General features: G+C 42.2%; 1 protein-coding gene across 9 annotated transcripts in view; it reads left to right on the top strand.

Moving 5' to 3' along the window:
* ARMC3 (armadillo repeat containing 3) overlaps positions 1–7446 on the top strand; it is a 140376-nt gene that overhangs the window by 69513 nt on the left and 63417 nt on the right. The window lies entirely within an intron of this gene.

Below are 7446 nucleotides of genomic sequence, written 5' to 3' on the forward strand. Positions count from 1 at the left end.
CTCCTGCCATCCCTCTCCAGCCTCTGATGAACAGAGGCCAGGAACAGAGGCCAAAATGAATGGCCAATCAGAATGTATAAGATCATCATCAGCAACAAGTATTTGAACAAATGGGCAATGAGCAACAACTGTTGGGCCACAATTTAGCAGCCCCAGAGCAGCAATAACAGCAGTAGCCTGTACAGCAGGCGGTCATGATACTACAGCCATCTACTACAGCAGAACCAGTGAGCCTCAACTTAGCCCTGGACACTGCCTGTCAGGTTACTAAGATGCAGCCTGGTGATAATCCTGAAGCCTTCCTTGAAACCTTTTAGCAAGTTGCCATGGTGACCTGATGGCTGCTAAACCAAAGAGCTATTTTGCTGGCTCCATGCCTAAGTGGGGTGGCACAACTGCATATTGTGCTTTAGACCCTGTGGAGGCCCAAGAGTATGCTTAGGTAAAGACAGCCATTCTTGGTGTCTGGGACACTTCCACAATGAACAGTATTCTCTGGGACCAAGATGCCCCCTGATTTCCCAGAAGCTATTAGATGAAGATGGGTTCCCAGGTTGCTGAGCATGTCCTGTTTGAACAATTCACCCAGATACTGTCCCCTTGAGAAAAATAATGGGTGACATCCTCCCAAAACCATTAATGACACTGTTCATCTCATGGAAAGTTATCTAGTGGCCAAGACCCCATACTGGCACTCTACCAGGGACCTGCGGGGACCACAGGTCCTATAGCACTGAATGATGGAACAAGTCATGAAAGCCAACACCTTGAGTGACTTCAATCCATTCCCTCCCCACCTGGGCCCAGGAGATCCCAAGGATCAAGAGGCCCATGGAGATCCTGGACTAAAAATGCAGAGCCTTTGACCCATACCTCAGTCTGAGAAACTACCATCCCACTGGAGTTTAAGAAGGCAATGTCATTGATCCCCAAATTAGGATGATCCCTTGCAGAGGGGACCTACCAAATACCCAGAGGAGGGCCCAATCATCACTGCAAAGACCAAGACAGGCCTTTTGCATGTGGTCTTCCAGGGCACTGGTTTCAAGATTGCCTCTATATAGAGTTTTGAGTTATTTTTTTTTGAGTTTTGAGAATATTTGGACCCCAGGGGCCTGAGCATGACAAGGAAATCCTGAAAAGATGACGTGCCCCATAAGCATGAATGGATAGAAATGGTGGGGCTTATCGATTCAGAGTGTCTCAGATCCTGGTGATCCCAAATGGCACCTTTACTTAATAATGTGTGTGTGTGTAGTGATGTGAAGTCTTACCCCTACATTCAAGTGTCTCTAACAGTGAGTGAGCATACAAAATCCTCATAGATTGCATCCCCTCTTACAAATCTCCTTAAAAAGGGCACCCTCTTCATACAGCATGACCTCTCATGCACCATACATTCAGGGTCTCACAGGTGGAGGTGGGGTCATATCAGCAGGGGCAGGTCCATGTTGTTTTTGGAAGTACTGGAATGTCTGGTATTCTGGGAATGCATGAATGAGCACCCTAATAAGGAGGAATATATGTGATGAAGCTAAGAAATCTAACACCTGAAAAAAAAAGGTTGAAGAGTACCTGTGAATCCAGCTAGCCAATGCTAGGCCTGGAGGAAGCAGAAAAGGTGAGAACTTGGCTCAATTCAGGGCTGACTGGCACAAAGGCAGAAGCTAGCTGCCTCCCTAAGGGGTGGCATCACTAGAAGCATGGTGGCTGGGGCAGACACAGGGAAGGAAGTACAGCATCCCTGATCAAAGGAGACTGCTAAGGAGATCAAGGAACATGGGGTCCCATTTCACATTTCAGTGGTGGCAGTAACTTTAACCATAATTCCAGGGGCTACTACTAGGCTGGTTTTTTTTTCCAGGTAATAAATGTATATATTAGTTGACAAAGTTCTGATATAAAGAAAGAAAAATATATTAAAACACCAAAAAGCCATATTTTAAGTTTATACATAAGTTCAGAACAGTCAGGAGATAATACAACAAGATATTCTCAATCACAAACTTTGAAACTTTGAAAGAACAAAGTTAGAAAATATATGTGTACTGCACATTTTGATAGGAAGTACCAAGAAGTAACAACAACAACAATACAAAGAAAGATTCTGTGTGTCAGGGGCATGTGCATAAGGGAAACTGTATGTAAGAGCTGTCCCGTTCATAGGCTGGTTTGTGGAAGCTGTCCCAAGCCCTGCTCCTTAGGAAACCCCGTAGTGGCCACCTCAACTGTCCTATGGACAGGTCCCAGGGTGGTCCCGGGAATTACCTAGGGGAGGAGCCTGGTGTGGGGTGGCAGCCACGTTATCCATGAATGTGAGCCCCTGCCACATTCTCCATGGCGGCAGGAACCAGAACAATCCTGGAGCCTGATCCACTCCGTCCCACACCACTGCCTTGTCCCAGCCCACTGTGCTCTGCTTCACTGTGGCAGTGAGAAGCAAAGTGCTTCAGCCCCAGGGTGCTCTACTTCCTGCCACCATGGAGAAATGGGGCACAGTGGGCTGGGAGAGGATGTCAGGGCAAAGCAGGGCAGGTTGTCAGATTGCTCCGGCTCCCACAATGAGTGTGGGAGAGAGCTGACCACTCCTTCCGCCCCACGCCAGGCCCCTCTCATACCCTGGTGTGTGTTGCTTGGGGGAGGAGATGGGAAGGGGCAGGGCAATGGCAGGGCTTGGAGGAAGAAGGGGAGCAGGGGTGGGGCCTGTAATGGGGGGTTGCCCTGGGCCCACACCTGGGGACCAGGGAAGGTTGCCCTAGGCCCTGTGCCCCCCCCCCCCCAAGGGACAGCCATACCGTGTGTGTGTTGGCAGAGTGTGTGAGAGAGCATGTATGTTGGGGCAGTGTGTATGTGAGAATGTGTTGGGGAGTGTGTGAAGGAGAATGTGTGTGTGAGAAAGTGTGTATAGGGGTAAGGGTAGGGGGGTGTAGGAGGCTGTGTGTGCCACCAGTGGAGGCCCACTCAGACATGACCACTTCTTCCATCAGTGAGCTCCCCAAGCACCCTGCCAGCCATTGATCAGCTTCCCAAAGAAGGGGATGCTGCCGTGGCAACTGGAGCTAGGCAGCTGGAGAGCAGCTGGCTGGACACCCAGCTCTGGAAGGGGTGGCTACAGGGGAGCTAATACAAATTTTAGGGTGGCTGTAGCCCCCATAAGTCTGCCCAAGACTTAGGTTTTATATTTTAGCAGGTTTACTATTAGTTTATAACACCATTGCCATCTATTGGACATGAAAAAAATTATTCCCTGCTGGACAAATCATTTTGGAACCTGAATATCGGGTTCTATTCTTATATTAATCTTTTAAAATATAGCTATATCTTATTGCCTTTCATTTTATGGGCTAGTCTATCCATGCTATAGACAATTATTAAAAGTAAAATGAAACTATTTAGATACATTGTGAAGTAATGTAGGATTAAACATGTTAAATATTCAAGCTGATAAGGCAAAAACTGATCTGACTATGTCTCTTATTTTGAATGTTGTTTCAATGTATGTATCATTTTTATAGCTGACTTAGTAATGTTGGTTACATTTTAATGTTAGGCATCTACTGGAATTAGCTTGTAGGAAGAAATAAGCTATTAAACTTATTTAAGATTCACACTATCCACAAAAATGAGGAGAAGAAAGCTTCTGAAATGTGTATATTTGATAGTTTGTTGTAAGTGCAAAATATAGAATTTTCAGCTAATGGTGTGTTTAGGAGAGAACAGAGGAAACCAGATTATTGGGGGTGCATCAAAGGCCAAAGAGAGCTGTATGATGCATGTTTGTGTGACAGAACACAAGTCTAGGTGAACACTTTTGACTTGCTGGGGATCTTATAAATAATAATTAGGGTACTGGGGATCACAACATGTCAAGGTTTCTAGACTAGAGGATTTAAAATTTTTAATTTTCATTTTTAATTGAACTCAGTGGAGTACTCATGTTGATACAATTCTACCCATCTATGGCCTCTCTCACTGTAATATCTGAGCACCTTTTTACTTACATGTATAAGTGTTTGCAGGATCTGGAGCTTAGGTTGTAAAATCCAGATCAGGAACTTGCTACTTGTCATCCAGGCTCATCTAGAACCTGATCCAGTGTTCTCTGATATCATGGGGGGCGGGGGGCGGAGGGGAGGGGGGAGATTTTCACCATTAATTGTAGTGGGCATTGAATCAAGCCTCTGTTGAAATTCATTGATCTACTGATCAAACTTAAGTACTGGACCACTGTATCTGGACAATGCTTTATAAATAGTAACAAAACGGACTTTCCTCTGTTGAGAATCTGAGCACTGTTTTTGACAAAATGCACTTAATATCCAGTGGTGATATTCCACTGTGGATGACAAGTGCTTAAAAATGCATAACTGTCAAGGGAAGAAACATTGAGCAATGAGTTTGTTTGCATTTGGAATGTTTGTTGTCATCAGTAGCCCAGCTAGTGCCTGCCTGACACACCTAGTAAATGGTAAAAGCATAAAACTAAATATACAGGTATTTTGATTATTAGTAAGTTGTATTTTATTTAGTGTTCTGTTAAAAATGGCCGAGAAAGTGCCTGATGTGGAAGTTACGAGAGAAGGGAAAGTTTAAATAAAGCCCTTCTCTCCCGCAAATCATGGATTGAGTCTGACACACAATTTGTATTCAAATGAAAGAGTTACCATACAAGATCATCTTTTAGAATTGATATACAAGTATCAATGTACAAAAATGCATACTAAAATAGTTAATCTATTGTTGAGTATACATACAAATTGTCAGGCCTCTTCTGAGTGCTAATTTTTTTTAAAGTGATGTGTGATTATAATGCTACAGATTTTATTGATTTTCCTAATTTAATAGTCTCTCTCATAACTGAAGTTTGTACTCCTGAGAGGGGGACCTATAGTACAATTTCACTAGCTGTATTGTAGGAAGGTAATGTGTCTTAATACTGACCCCTAGTGACAATCAGAATGAATTATTTCATATAGTGCTATTCTGTTCAAAAGTAGAAGGATTTTTGTTTGGTTTTGCAGGTGTTTGTTGTTGTTGTTGTTGTTATTACTTTTGCACCCAAAGTCTCTAATCTGCTAGGCACTGTACAAAATAAACATGGTTAGTCCCTGCTCTGAACATTTTGTTTAGTTTCTTTTTATTGTTCTTACATGTGTTCCTCAAAGCTGAAAGAATAGCCTTTATCCAAAGTAGATCAGTCTGTGTATAACCACCTCGTGATGGAATGTAACTTACATTGATTTGTTTTTGTCCAAAAAAGTCTGTAAAATTGCACTAACAAAGTGAATTTGAAACAGTAACTGCTATTCAAAACTGGAAAATACATCAATCTAAATTTCTTAAAAAAAACCAAACAGTTGAAATCTAAAGCTATTTTAGCTTTCAGAAATGGGCAATCATTTGCAGTTTTAAGATGATGCCATGTGACAGACACAAAGACCTCTAAGCTAGGAGTTCAGATTGCCTATTCTTGTGCAATATAAGAAATATTACTCAACCAAATATTTTTTTCATTTGACATACAAATGCTTGGCTATATAGAAGAGTCCCTCCTTTTATATAATGTTACTGTAGCTGCATTGCTAACCAGAACTGCTTGCTGCAGAGTTCTTTGATGGTGCAGAGGAGTCACCCCTGTTGATGACTTTTCTGTTTTTGACTTGGTATTGCTCATCTTTCTTGTTGGCAACAGAGAACTCTTTTATGCCATAGAAAAATTGTTTATCGCTCTCCCATCTTATAGAAACCTTAGCATTATAGAAATATGGGACTGGAATGGATCTCAAGAAATCAAGCCCAGTCCTCTGTGCTGAGGAAGGTTCAAGTAAATTTAGAACATCCCTGATTTGTATTTGTCCAACCTGTTCTTAAATCCCAAACGATCATCCTCTTTATAACACCATTCTTTTTATAACAACTCTTAACAATTTTGAATTCTGTTAACAGGTCTCCTCAGTCTCCTTTTCCTCAAGAAGGACCATACACAGGTTTTTTTAACCCTTCCTCATAGATCAGGTTTTCTAAATGTTCTATCATTTTTAATGTCATTCCACCTTGAGATATAGGTATCCTGAACACCTAATCTGGAGGAGACATTTGTGTAACAGTTGTAAATATCAAACTAATTCAAAATAGCAAAGAGAGTGACTCTAAATTGGGAATATAATAGTTAAGTATAGACCCTATCTAATGGAAGGTGGCAAAATCTGTTGGGCAATTCCGCATTCTTGTCCACAAGCCACTATTAGAGTTGGGAGTCAAACTTATAGAGCAGTACAAGGTATACCTACCCTCTTATTACTGCATGTCATTGTTAGGCTGTTCAGTAATATACACTGACTCACAATTTCTCATTGCAGTGAATTTCTTTAATGAATTAAAGATTCCAGGGCTTCCTGAATATTAAGTTCACATTTGGTAAAAATAAGCTTGGGAGGCAAATTTTCTGATGCTCTTGCATATTTCTTACATATGTATTTATATATTGAAAAATGTAGTAGTAGCACTTCGGGGGTAGGCATAGCTCAGTGGTTTGAGCATTAGCCTGCTAAACCTAGGCTTGTGAGTTCAGCCCTTGAGGGGGCTGGTTAGGGAGCTGGGGCAAATCTGTCAGAGATGGTACTAGATCTTGCTGTGAGGGCAGGGGACTGGACTTGACTCAATGACTTCTCAAGGTCCTGTCTAGTTCTATGAGATGGTATATGTCCATATTATTATAACTTTATGTAGTTTGCAATGACAAGCAGTGGCAATTAGGAAATGGCAGATTTACAGTTGTACAGAGAATCTTAATTCAGCCCTCTTGTGACTCCATCCTTTGCCCTGACTGTTGCAAGAGTCCTGCAGGAAAAAGTGTGTGTGATCATGTAATTAAAGATTGCATGTGCTCAAGGGCTTAGAACTAAGATTACACGGGCAGTCTGAATTCTGGTATTTCCTACTTACTGAGTGCTTGAATATGAAAACTTATTAATATTCTTTTAGCATATTTTATATGTAATTTTTTAGTTTGTTTTAAAGGGAAAAACAAATTCTGTAAGAATCCCTCCATCACACACCAATAGCAGGTTTTGAATCTTCTGTGTAACACTACGGACTATTGCCAGAATTACATTAACTGTTAGCAGAAGGCTGTGATTCCAAAAGGGAAGATGGGCTGCTAAGGCCAGTGCTAAATCTCAGAAAGCCTTGCAGAACTCTGTTCCTTTCTCCTGGAGCTGGGGAAGCTCCTACGTCATTTGGTGCACCCAAAGGAAGAGATGAGCTACTGGGGCCAAATCCTGGGTTTTAGGTGTGGTTGTGGGGAGCTGGATATGGCTTTGTCCTCTTCTCACCTGCCCCCCAATGCTGCAGCTGCTCTGGCAGCTCCCAGACATTTCCATTGCAATGTCTGCTGCTTCTGCTTAGAATGTTCATGTTACTATAATTTTCCAGAGCCACACAGGC

This window comes from Pelodiscus sinensis, chromosome 2, assembly GCF_049634645.1.
Source record: "Pelodiscus sinensis isolate JC-2024 chromosome 2, ASM4963464v1, whole genome shotgun sequence".
Lineage (NCBI taxonomy): Eukaryota > Metazoa > Chordata > Testudines > Trionychidae > Pelodiscus > Pelodiscus sinensis.